The sequence below is a fragment of the Anabrus simplex genome, chromosome 1 (assembly GCF_040414725.1).
Source record: "Anabrus simplex isolate iqAnaSimp1 chromosome 1, ASM4041472v1, whole genome shotgun sequence".
Taxonomy (NCBI): domain Eukaryota; kingdom Metazoa; phylum Arthropoda; class Insecta; order Orthoptera; family Tettigoniidae; genus Anabrus; species Anabrus simplex.
In genome coordinates, this window is record NC_090265.1 from 732725648 (window position 1) to 732739936 (window position 14289).

Consider the following 14289-nt stretch of genomic DNA (forward strand, 5'->3'; position numbering starts at 1 on the left):
ACACACATTATATAACAAAAAGAATTGCATGAGATAAAATTATAACAAGAAACTACAGTTGGAACAATTTATTGCATCACCACTTTTGACGATGTATATAATGGTGAAACCTAACGTTCTCGTCTAAATCCTATACAAGCACTCACTACATTTAAAAAATCACTTAGTACGGCATTGCTTATTACAATATGTAGTTTAAAATTGTGTTTTTATCACATTTTCAAAAAAATGTATTGATTATAACGTCCAGTGTTGATTTTCGTTTTTTTATGTGTTGGGGATTGCTGACAACAATGTAAAGCTTATTTTCAAACTCTTGATTTCAGTAGATTGTAGATTTCAAATCAGTCCGTTTAATCGTCATGGCGAGCATTGTTGTGAAACTGTCTCAAAAGAAGGGAAGTTTAATATTGGAAAAAAGTCACAAATAATATGGCAGTTAGAAAATGGGGAAACAAAACGTCAGAGTCGCGAAGGAATTGGAACTGCTACAGCCCAAGGACACAAGAAATAAATACAGTACAACAAAAAACAACATCAAAGCACAAAATTACTTACCTTGGGGCAGTAGCATACAAACATAAAACGTAGAGGGAGCCCGGGAAAGTATAGAGGTAAGAGATGAGGATCTTAAATAAACACTTAACTAGTTGCCAGATCAAAGTAACTAACCCTACCAAATGAAGAGACCCAATTAGAATTGGAGTAAAATATTTACCTAATGAATAAAGATTCAATTTCATTAATATTTACAATTGAATTACCATTTTTAATTAATAAAATTAATGAAAATTACAAGAAATTTGATAATTAATAACTTTAAATAAATTACTAAATAATATAAAATTTAACCAATTCTATAAAACAATAAGAATACTGAAGGGTTGACACCTTTCTAGATTATTACTATGAAACTGATTATCTTTTAAATTGTAAGGTATACCTTTCCAAAAAAAATTAGAATACTGGCCCCTAATTACAATTAATCTGCTAAAATTGAAATTTATTTCAAGTAAATTTCAATTAAATATTTAAATAGTCATGGGTCACCCACACAGAACACAGAATGTGACTGGATCAGCAGTTAAAATTACACAAATAGGTAATTAAATTAAGTGTCAGTTAACTCATTGGGCCCGAGCCACGGAACCGTTCCGTGCTTCGTCTCGGTGGACCAAACGCCGGACCACGGAACTGTTCCGTTGTCTCATTTTACTACGTAATTCAATTTTTCCTCAAGAGATGGGAGAGTGAGTTGCATTTGTGATTTGTGTAGGGACTCTTTCTTTGCAATGTTATATACTCTGCTTATATATACAGTGAAACTCGGTTAAGAAGTTCCCGCATAAGAAGTTTTCCCGCCTAAGAAGTGTGATATTCTTGGTCCCTTGATCAGTTACATTAAGATATATGTAAATTTTTCCCGTTTAAAGTGTTCCGTTGTAAATATATTTCCCGGTTAAACAGTTCAGATTTTAGAGCCCCTTGAGATAGAAAACGTCTGCTCAAAGCAGCGCATGGTTAAAATCCTCCAGTCTCAACGCAAGTTGCACCCTGTGTTAGACTGTTCACGCGCTCGCGGTATGTGTTTGGTGTCACGGAACATGTGCGGGCCTGCTAAGGCCATAAGACGTCACGCTAATGACAACACGGACACCAGATGCTCATTCTCACCTTGTGGAATCGAATCGAACCCATCAGTAGAAATTTTCACTCCACCGTTCCTTCTAGCGGAATAGAATCGAACGGGATTCTACGTGGGAAACATAAAGCACGCAATGGATGGTTTGATAAAACTTTAATGCAGTAATTTGCGGGCCGCGACAGGGTGAAGTCATTAATCGAGGTAGCCTAAACATTAATTAAAAACCGTAAAGTGTATTTGTCCACTACATTACTGTTAATCTACCACAAAATTGAATATTCTAACCTGTTTGATTTTTCATTCCCTTGCTTATTTCCTTCCAGGCATTGTTTTTTATGTTGTTGTTGCAATAATACTTATGGGTCTTGCCGTAGAGGAAATTACGTTTTTGAACTAAACTAACTAAACTGATAATATTTTCTGTGTCCATTACTAGTGAGGTGAATAAAAACAACTTCCCAAATCTATGCAGAAAGCAGCCGACTTGCCAACAGCCAGCTGATACACATGCCGCCACAGCCGGCCGAAAGATCCCGAACGTTTACGAAGTTGAACGAATGTTGATAGCCAACTGGGTGTTGGTGGGAGGCACACAGACGCATTGCAATACCACCTGTTGGCATAAAATTGAAAGTTATTTTTAATTTTACCTTTATACGAGCTAAACATTGTATTATCGTGTCACTCGTAATTATTACATCGCATTATTAGAACGTAACACAAGGATGAGGAGACATGAAATAAAATTCTCGCGGGGAAAGAAACTGTTTACGTTTAGATATGCTAGCGTTGCTACTGCGCCTTTATCACTCCCATGTAATACCCCAGATACTTTTCCATGCACTCATTTCTGCAACTTCGAACCTGTGTTTCTTTTCTTCGTTACCTATAGCATGAAGAGGATTGAAGCGGGAAAATAAACTCAATACTGGCTTGGCCATGTGGTACTTGTGAAACAGCCAGAAACTACGCCCGTTGCCATGACAACCAGTAGGAATGCAGGTGCGATTTAGGCCTAGGTTCTAAGATCTCTAAGAATAAGTTGCTAGATTTCCCATTTGCTGTCGTTATCCTTGAAGCAGGTGTCAGGGGTGTGAGGAAGATAGAAAGCACATGCTAACAAACTGTAGTACACGTCTTGTCTTTGCGTCTTCTAAACCTAAGCTACGGATTGCCAAGCACAGTGTAGCGTCGTAATTATAGGAGTCGGTGAAGTTAGTTGTACTTGTAATATCAACGTACAAACTTTTTGAGTGAAAATGAGCAGAACTCAGAGGAAAGATATCAAGCGAAAGGCACTAACAATAAAAGACAAAGTGGAGATTATAAGGAAAGTGGAGTTATCTACACTTTCCCGTGTTGCCTTGGCAAAGGAGCTGGGGATGCCGCCGTCTGCTTTGAATGGTATCATAGCGAAGAAAGGAGAGATCTCTGCTTTTGCAGGGAATACTTCAGCAAATTGTAAGGAAGTTTAATCTGAAAAGTACGATGAAATAGAACAAGCTCTGCTAATGTGGTTTAAACAGCAGCGAAGTTTAAACATACCTTTCAGTGGGACTATTGTGCAGGAGAAAGTCGCATGCAAATTAAGGGTACTTTTACCGCGTCGAACGGGTGGATGGACTGCTTTAAAAATCGAGCCGACATCGTTTACAAAACAATTTGTTGCGAAGCAGACTGTAAGTGCGGAGGAAAGGAAAGCGTGGAATGAAATGGTTCTGCCTGCTAAAATAAGCAAACCTTGCAACGTTTTTATATAAATATGTTCCCTTCTCTTATCAAATATATTTTAATACGGTATGTTTAATTATTTTACTTTATCTCTAAAAATATTGTCATGATAATCAAATTTTTATATTGTGGCTTTCTGTTAGCAGCTCTTATATATCGGCCTATTTTGGTATTGTTCACAAACAAGGAAATCTATTGGCTGTTTGTTTCACATGTATTTCAAACTACAGAATAAGTTTTTGGGCATCACCCCTTTTAAGAAGTTTCCTGCTTAAGAAGTGTTTTTTTTTTTTTTTAGTTTGAAGTGGGGTTTCTCTAGCTTTGAGATTCGCTTGTAAACAAGATGGCTGCCACTATAGAACTGATATTTACCGATATATAACCTCCTTTAGGAAGTAATGATGATTAGGAATGTAATTTTTTCAGTGAAATTAGTAGTAATATTAGTACTAGTGTGAGCAACACTCCTGAAGAACAAATAGATGTGGAAATTGAAGAGGAAGTGCAAAGAGAATACTGTGTTACAGCTCAGCAGGCGGGCTGAGTGCGGCCCCATGATGCTAATAAAATCATCAAGTTGTGATGTCGCATCATTAAGACATATCATATGCAATAAAGTATTGAAGGCACCAAGTTCCTTTACCTTCAAAAATTAAAAACAAATATTGGTGCCCAACAGCACGGCCCTCAATAACCTGAGATGTTCAATACAAGCAAGATCGTGAAAAGTGAAATGCAGAAGTGAAAACAATGCGTCGCAATTGAGGTTAAGCAGCAGAGTAAAAATACAATCTCAAATTCTGGAATCATTCACGGATATTGCATTCTCGTTCATAACAAAAATCAGATCGCTGAGGCCAACAACTTCAGTGGAGTGCAGCATAAATCAGTAATCGGACAAGTGCGATTCGATGTTACATACATACAAAGAAGTAAAGACAAGTTTTACATTCTTCTCACCGCTCAATGCAAGAATCTCCGTGAGAGCATGAGTCTCTTTGACATATACACCATCCTTGCTATACATACGGTACTCTTAGATTCTAGCCTCTTTCCCTTAGTGCATGTTTTCGTAACATAAACATGCACTGATCAACATAATAATAATAAGAAAATAGTAATTGAAGTCCATTGATCCTCCCGTTGTCAAAAGTATAAAAGATCCAAATTCCTTTATCATATAACCTCAATTCAGCAACACGATTCCTTTGAACTTATACATAACCTTCACACAATCCCTTCGAACTTTCACAGCATAACCTTAATTTCAATATGTCGCAACTAGCAAAATTGAAACAATTGCGTGGTCGAGTAAAAGGCACGTTAACAAGAATAATAAAGTCGATTACAGCTGACATGTCAAAATCAGAGGCGAAGGTTAGAATTTAAAAATGTGAAGAGCTATGGAATTCTTTTGAAGAAGTACAAATGAAAATAGAGGAAACAGAGATCACTGATGAAATAGCAGCACTACAGTTTCAAGAGGAATGTGAGGGAGAGCTATATGAATCTATTTATTTCCGCGCAGTTACACAATTGCAAACGATAATAGATGAAGCAGAGGATGTTCAAAATAATTTGGTAGCTCAAATGAATACAGCAGTAAACAATGCTATTCATCAACAGGAAGTTCCACAAAATCATAACAGAAGAATACAGAAATTACCAGAATTCAACGGCAAATTCACAAAATGGTTGCTTTTTAAGAACAGTTTTGAGTCAACCATTCATAATGATACTCAACTAACAAAAATTCAAAAATATCAGTATCTGATTGGTCTTCTGCAGGGCGAGGCATGCAAAGTCATTCAAGGTTTTGCCATTTCAGAAGAAAACTACACAAGTGCTTGGAACTTGCTTGTAGATACATATGATAATCAAATGATCATAATCGTGACACATCTAGATGAACTTTTCTAGTTTCCTACAGTTTAAGAGAACAAATCTGAATCACTCAGGCAATTACAATTTCATATTCAAACTCACATGGCTTCATTAAAAGCAATGAAGCAACCGGTAAAATATTGGAATACATTGGTTATTCATCTAGCAAAGAAGCAGCTGGATTTCATTGAGCAAAGAGACTGGCAGGAAAGGGTGAAAGGCAACACTCCAGAAAAGATGCCAACATTGGATGATTTCTTGAAATTTTTAACTGAGCGTTCCCAATCATATATGCTGTTAAATCATAACAAAACCAAGGCAATGAACACGGAGGCAAATCTGAAGGACAAAAAACCTAGCAAGAAAGTTGTTATGACGACGTCCCAGGCAAGTTGTAATCTGTGTGGTGGAAGTCAGCCCATTTTTACATGTGAAGAATTAATTAAACAATCAGTTGAAGACAGAAGAAAACTGCTTCGAGAAAAAGGACAGTGCCATAACTGTTTGAACCCAGGACATATTGCAAAAAATTGCAGAGGATCAAAATGCAAGAAATGTGGACTTCTTCACAACACACTTTTACATGCTGAGGAAGATGACAAACAGAAACAAAATGTTAAAAGAAAATAAAGTGCCCATAAACCTGTATGTCAAATCTCAGCATTCATCTGCTTCGCTCAATGTGAGCTTGGCGAAAGGAATAACATCTCAAATACTTTTGTCAACAGCTTTAATTGATGTGAAATATGTTCACGGAAGAAGAATGACATGCCGAGCCTTATTGGATCCGGGATCTCGTCAAATCTAATAAAAGAAGGTTTCTATAAGGAGCTTGGTTTACTGAATGTCAAGACAAACACACAGATCATTGGAGTAGATTGTTCCAAAGTAGAAATAAAAAGGATTACCAGAGTACACCTCGCTTCAAAGAATGACGGATTTGAGGTTGAAGCAGAATTTCTAGTTCTGCCAACTATAACACCACGATTGCTACAGTTGGAGATCAAGGACAAAATTATTATTCCAAAGAACGTTTGCTTGGCAGACCCCACATTCAACAAGCCTGGAGACATAGACATATTAATTGGTGCAGGACTTTATTGGAAAATAGTCATAGGTCCACCCAAGAATGAAGCTGAAGGACAAACCAGCTCTGCAAAACACCCAGTTAGGCTGGATTATAGGCGGTGGAGTTTTTGAGAACAAACAAGGATCAACAACAACATGCATGAAAATTAGCAATCAGTAATTATCAGATCAGATGGAAAAATTCTGGAAACAAGAAGCAATTCTGAAGATTCAACATTACACATCAGAAGAAAGGATATGTGAAAGACAGTTCACGGACACCGTTTCGAGAGATACAACAGGTAGATTCATCGTAAGGCTCCCTATCAAGCTGGATGTCATCCTCGGAGAATCAAGAAAACACGCACTAAACAGACTAGAATCATTAGTCAAGAGATTAAGCAGATACCCCGAACTCAAGATAGTTTATGCAGATTTCATGGATGAATATGAAAAACTAGGGCATATGAGCTTGATTGAAACAAACCAAAATCAAGATGTACCAAATTCATACTTCATACCCCATCAACCAGTGGTACATCCAGATAGTGACACCACAAAGGTCAGAGTGGTATTTGATGCCTCGGCAAAAACATCACTCAGGACATCACTCAGGGCTGGTTTACACGGGTAGAGTAGCGCGGCGAGTAGAGTGGATAGTAGAGCTACTAGCATCGTGTAAACGACCGGGATAGTAGCAAGTACAGTAGAGTAGTTAGTAGGCAGTAGAGTAGAGTGGGTTTCCGCTGCGGTAAAGTAACTCTACCACTATCCTTCCCCCTCCACCGGAACTGAGCTCCGAGACCTGGCGGAGAAGTCCGAGGACGCTCGATTTTTCAGCTGGCGCGTCATTCGACTGCTGTATTTGCATGTGTGTAGAGACGGTGGTATTACGTTGAGCATTTATTTGGCGGCAAAATGAAGTGGACGGAAGAAGAAACTTGCAACTTTGTGGAGCTCTACAGCGAAAAAGAATGTTTATGGAACATAAATAGCGTTACTTATAGAAATAAGAATATGAGACGGGCGGCGGAAGAGGACTTGATTGCGAAAATGGGTAAAGAGGGTTTTGGGTTAACGGAACTGAAACAGAAAATAAAAAATTTACGATGTACATACAATCAAGAACTCGTGAAAATACGAAGATCCAAGAAGTCTGGAGGTGGTGCCGCAGACATCTACACTCGAAGATGCAACATAAAATATAAACAAGTGTCAGCTGGATTTTCACTTAATATGAAGATTTCTCAAGTTTCAATGTTACACAGCGTGTTCATCATGTGTCTCGACATGTTTAAGTTAGGCAATACAATGGTGCAGGACTGTGTACATTAATCATATTAATTACATACATAGGGATCTTCTACATATCACTTGCCACTGCCGTTAATTTTCAGCAATAACAGTAATTTCCCCAAACAAATTGAATAGTTTCCATATGTTGTTTGGAATATCCAAAATAATTTTTTACAGTACAGTGTCAGATCTAGAAGCTTAAGCTCTACACCTGGGCCGTACAAGCAACGAACCAAAAAAAAATTAAATAGATCAATAATTGGGATATTTATGGCGAAGAAGCTACTGCAAATTAGGCTTACGCCAGCGTAATTTACAGTGTACTTATGGCCGGTTACGTCTCAAAACTCATGTGCGTAAATTAGTAGCAAATGGTATCAAAACTCACAACTGCAAACTAATAGCTAAATTAATATTCCAATGAGTCTCAAAATTCACGACTCCGGATAGCAGGTGCCTGCGATGACGGCAGGAGGGGTGAGGTGCGCGGTGACTCACTCACCAGGCCTCTCCTGAGGCCACAATACCATTAACATTAAATTTATATCAAAAGGAAAAATACGTTATATTACCTTTAAGACCACAGAAAAATGTTTTGATGATAATAATAATAATAATAATAATAATAATAATAATAATAATAATAATAATAATAATGTTGCATCCGGGAGATAGTAGGTTCGAATCCCACTATCGGCAGCCCTGAAGATGGTTTTCCGTGGTTTCCCATTTTCACTCCAGGCAAATGTTGGGGCTGTACCTTAATTAAGGCCACGGCCGCTTCCTTTCAACTCCTAGGCCTTTCCTATTCCATCGTCGCCATAAGACCTATCTGTGTCGGTGCGACGTAAAGCCCCTAGCGAATAATAATAATAATATACCTCTGTGTCATTCACCGACCATTATTTTCCCCTGTGTGTTGGGGTGGCAGAGTAACATCCACAGTATCCTCTGCCTATCGTAAGAGGTGACTAAAAGGGGCCCCAGGGGTACTTACATTTTTTAGAAAAGGCCCTTGTTTTTCTTTGCCCGAAACCTTCATTTTCTCGAAGTATGGGCCACCTTCCATTTTTTCCCTCTGATTAGTATTAATAGAGGATGGCTGCCCAGTTGCACTCCCTCTTAAAACAGTAATCACCACCACCACCTTTTCCTTCATTGTTTTCAACACTTATTGATTTTTAATGAACCTTTCCACATTTTCTTGGCTGGGGAAAGAACCACCATCATAAAATATCATCAACATCAGCGCTGTGGAGTCTTTTTTAAGTCATATAGCAACAGAACGTCAAAGATAGCGATTGGCTACTTCGCTATATTTTAGATAAAATTCTGACACATTTTAATTTATGATTTTATAAATTTGGTGACCCAAGTAGTCAATACTACGAGTATATAACATTGCGTTTCGTGTAATCGCGTGGGGGCGTGATGTAATATATTAATCTATGCTAAGTAAGGCATCTGGGAGTACATGACTCAGTCATACGTGTGGAGCATGAGTTCATATTATTTTCGGAAAGCGTATCAGAGACCGTTCATCATACTCGCGCACTTTCTGAAGGAAATGGAGATAAGTAATTTAATTTCCCTGCAATGAGATTCATGACCAAATTAATCTCTAATGAAACTAAATGAGTGAATTAACAGTCGTCATATTTAATATCGGTAAAATAAAGTTTCTTATATAAGTAAATGCCGTCTTCAGGCCTCATAATAGAACTAAGCCCCGGTAATTACTACCAACTGAAAATTTATTTTAACTAGCAGCAGGCAATATACCTACTTTAATTTTATGTCATCCGGCTGCATGGATACATGGTTAGCATGCTGGCCTGTGGTCCAATGGGTCCGTGGAGTCCCAGGTTCGACTCCTGGCCGGGATTTTCACCTTCATTTGTTAATTCCTATGGCTCGGGAACTGAGTGTTTGTGCCGTCTTCAGCATTGGACTTCATGGATTGCAAAAAAAGAGGTGTATTTCTATTTTTCATCTATTCACATAATTCAATCGATTATCCATCCGACACACTTACACCGAAAAATTTATTCATGACCCAACCGATTATTCTACGCGATATAACTGAATGATATTTGAAATTCATTTGATTATTTATTCCATTATTTAAATAACCGGATGGAAGCTATTTGATTTAAAAAAATATCCGATTATATCATCACTAGTAGGGTGGGCATATATCCATTCAAAGAAGAAGTGGTCCTGCTCGTGAGGTTTGAGACTGGCCCAAATAGAGAAACCTATTCTTGCTAATCCTCTTCTTAGAATTCGTGAATTTTGATATTCGTGCATTTTGATACTCGTGAGTTTTGAGACTCGTGGGTTCTGAGACGACACACTGATGGCCAATGGGTATTCTTTCTATAACTTTTGAAATGAATTCTGTAAAATTTCATTCGGATAAGATTTAGGTTGGCTGAAATACAAAAAAATGGAAATAGAAACATCACTACAGTCTAACTGGGGAAAGGAGTACCTCACCCCTTCACCGTGGAACAAAAACCTTCGCCAGAATTACGATCTATAATTAGACTGGAGCTCGTTCATATAGTTTTATCTTGGAAATCACCACTACAGTATTCACAGACGAAGACTAGTAAAATCCTGAGGGGATGATTACACTGTCGTTACTTTCTGTACAATAATGAATAAAGTCATAAAAATTCAATCGTTTGTGTTCCTGGGTTAGAATACATGCTTGTACTGCCAGGGAACTGCTCCTTCATTAACAAAATGATTCCTGAGACGATCCCTCATGTTCTTGGCCAACTGTGTCGAGTTTGTCCCCCCATATTTCTCCAAATTGCCAAGTTCTCTCAGAATTAATGCCGATGCCACGAGTGTAACTTATCTCTCCTACTAAGCCAGCCTCTTACCCATTCCCTTTTTTACTCATTTACTTCTTCTTCTTCTAACGCTTCACTAACCTCTTGCAGTAATATGTTTGTAAATGTCTTTAAACACTTCCTTACGATGTGCTTACGTCTTGACATGGTGCTACTACTGTACTCTACTCTACTGTATGACTCTACTCCCGTATGAATGATACGAGTGTCAACTCTACCAGACAGCGGTAGAGTAGAGTAACGTGGCTACTCTACTAACTACTCTACTCGCCTCGCTACTCTACCCGTGTAAACCAGCCCTCAATGACAAGCTCATGACAGGACCTAATTTACAGTGAGATCTTTTTCTCATTGTACTTAGATTTCACAGCCATAAGTACGTCATGACGGCAGATGTGGAAAAGATGTTTCGGCAAATCCTCATCCATCCTGAAGATCGAGCATTACAGCAGATTTTGTGGAAAGAGGAATCTTCAGCCCCTGTAAGGATATATCAGTTGAATACAGTAACATATGGAACAGCATTGGCACCTTACCATGCCATGAGATGCATAAATGAATTGGCTACTTTTCATGAAAATGAATTTCCAGCAGCAACAAAGGCAATTCGCAATTATTTTTATATGGATGACTGTTTAAGTGGAGGAGACATTCTAGAAGACATGATCGGGCTACGGCGGCAAATACAAAATATACTTGAGTGGTGGAATGCATTTGAGGAAATGGAGGTCCAACAGCAAAGAGATCTTGCAGGATTTGGAGAGCAAATGCAATGAAAAAACTTTACTGGTTTTAGACAAAGGTGAAGCTAGTAAGACTCTTGGACTCCTCTGGGACTCAGCACAAGATTGCCTTCAGTTTCGAGTTGAGCTGGCAAAGCAGTCACCAAGTTCCAAAAGAGAAATCGCCTCCAAAATCGCACAGATTTTTGATCCACTAGGACTTGTGGGTCCAGTACTTATCAAAGGGAAGTTGTTGATGCAACACTTATGGGTAGATGGGTTTGAATGGGATCAGCCATTGTCCCAAGAGCACCTTCAGATTTGGAACGAGTACTATACGTCATTAGAAAGACTGAACAACATCAGAATTATGAGAAACATAAATCCTGGAAATTGCTATGGCTCTTTTGATTTGTTTGGATTTAGTGATGCTTCAGAGAAGGCTTTTGGAGCCTGGATTTATGCAGTTTGTCAAACACAAAGTGGTCTCTATATTTCCAATTTACTTTGTGCGAAGACGGAAGTAGCTCCTTTAAAAACCATTTCGTTGCCAAGACTCAAATTGGAGGCAGCCCTTCTTCTTGCACAACTTGTCAAAACAATAGTGAGTGCTTTGAAAAAGAAAATGGTCAGATCAGATTATGGAGTGACAGTACAATTGTTTTGGGATGGATCAGCACTGAACCAAGGCTGCTGAAGACATTTGTGGCAAACAGGATTGCAAAGATTCAAGACGCCACTGGTGCAACAACCTGGAAGCATGTTCCTTCGACTGAAAATCCAGCTGATCTTCTCTCAAGAGGAATTACTTCAACAGAACTCGAAGGTAAAAAGCTGTGGTGGAGTGGACCTTCTTGGCTTCGCACACGTCAATAACCAGAGCATTCAGAAGAATTTGAAACAGAACTACCAGAGTTGAAGGTCACAGCAGTTACGTTGACAGCAACATCAACCAGCATTCTACTGAATAAATTTTCGTCATTTCCGAAATTATGCCGTATAGAAGCATATTGTCAAAGATTCATTTATAATTGCAAACTCAAACCGCCAGAAAGGAAGAAAGGTTCACTAGAAATACAAGAAACTTGTAAAGCAGAGAAGCAGGTAGTCAAATGGACACATTCCCAATGGAAGCATTCCCTCAAGTACTACATTGCTTAATTAATAATCAAGACCTCCCAAGGAAGAGTTCTCTAAAGTCACTCAGCCCGTTTCTGGATAGTGACGGATTGATTAAGGTTGGAGGAAGGCTTCATTTTTCGGAGCTAACATCAGAACAGAGACATCCTGTGCTTCTGCCAGCAAATTGTCACATCACCAGAATGATCATGGAAAATGAACATCATCTTCTGAAGCATTTACATCAAAGAAAGGACAATAAGTTCCACCTTTTCAATACTATATATTGTGTGAAAGTTTTACTCCTTCCGATTTTCATATAACTTTAAATCGCGTTTTATTTCTTATAGGTTCCGACTTAGATCAGGATCTTTCCAAATCATTTATGTATTCACAACTTACAACACAAGATCTTCAAGTACCACCTTAGCAAGAACCTCAATTACTATTCCTCAAAATAATGTAAACCATTCCAGAATACAAATCGACATATTGAACTGTTCAATGGACATTCTAACTATCAACATCAATACATAGTGAAAAAATTAACTCATCTATTTCTGCTTGCATTGAACATTAATATAATTCTTCCATTCTTAAGTCCAAGTTGAAGCTCCAATCGAATTTTATTGTACATATTTTATGTGGAACACCATTCGACTAAATGTTTGTTTACCTTTTTAATGTGTCAAACATGGCTACATAACTTCAATGAATTGACTGGTCAAAAAGTTAAAATATTACAGATTTAAGCCTACAATCAAATTTCACTATAGGCCCTAATTATATATTACAAGAACAAAATTTCTTTTAACAAATTAACCTTTTAATTAGAAATATTAAGGTGTACGCCTCATAGAATAATGACCATTCCCATTTTACTTACCTTTAATTTGTGTATATATATATATTTTAATCATATAATGTATATTTTTAATCCACCATTGTAATCACACCATAAGAATCATGATCTATACTTGTCTTTGTTTAATTATTCTCGGCTGATGATGACAGGGACTCTGTCAAAACCGGTACCGAATGTACAAAAGTTGTGATGTTTTAACTGTAATGTAAAACTTTCACACAATATATAGTATTGAAAAGGTGGAACTTATTGTCCTTTCTTTGATGTAAATCTTGTTTCAATACGGAACCTAAATATGAAATTCTTAACGTTAAATTCTGAAGCATTGTCCCCCAGAGCAACTGCTACATGCAACTTGACAATGATATTGGCCTATCAGTGGCAGAAGAGAAGCGAAAAGGATTGTCAAGAGGTGTCTGAAGTGCTTTTGTTACCATCCTACAGTTCCAGAGGTACGCATGGCAGATTTACCAAAAGAAAGGGTTAGGTTAGTTGTTCGACCCTTTGTTACCACAGGAGTGGATTATGCAGGTCCGATATCTGTAAGAGAAAGCCACAGAAAAGGCCGCATTCATACTTACAAGAGTTACGTAGCTGTATTTACATGCTTCAGTACCAAGGCAGTGCATTTGGAGTTGATGTCGGAGCTAACAACCAAAGCTTTCTTAGCTGCACTGCAACGCTTTACGGCGAGAAGAGGTTTGTGCAAGCAGCTTTTCTCTGATAATGGGAAGAATTTCATTGGAACAGCCAATGCACTACAAGATACCCAGTCCTTTTTGGAAAATGGGTCAACGACCATTACCTCCTCTCTTGCTCAGCACCAGATAGAGTGGAGTTTCATTCCTTCCCGGTCACCCCACTTTGGGGGATTGTGGTAATCAGCTGTAAAGATGATGAAGAGACATTTGCCGACTGAAACACAGGGATGCGTGCTAACTTTCGAAGAAACCTACACTATTCTTTGCAAATGCTGCCAACATGACAAGCGGTTATCGGGTTCTTTCAACAACTGATTACCACAATCCCCCAAAGTGGGGTGACCGGGAAGGAATGAAACTCCACTCTATCTGGTGCTGAGCAAGAGAGGAGGTA

At 38.2% G+C, this 14289-nt stretch overlaps 1 protein-coding gene across 4 annotated transcripts in view; it reads left to right on the top strand.

Annotated features, from left to right (window-relative positions):
* Esyt2 (extended synaptotagmin-like protein 2) overlaps positions 1-14289 on the top strand; it is a 297125-nt gene that overhangs the window by 224198 nt on the left and 58638 nt on the right. The window lies entirely within an intron of this gene.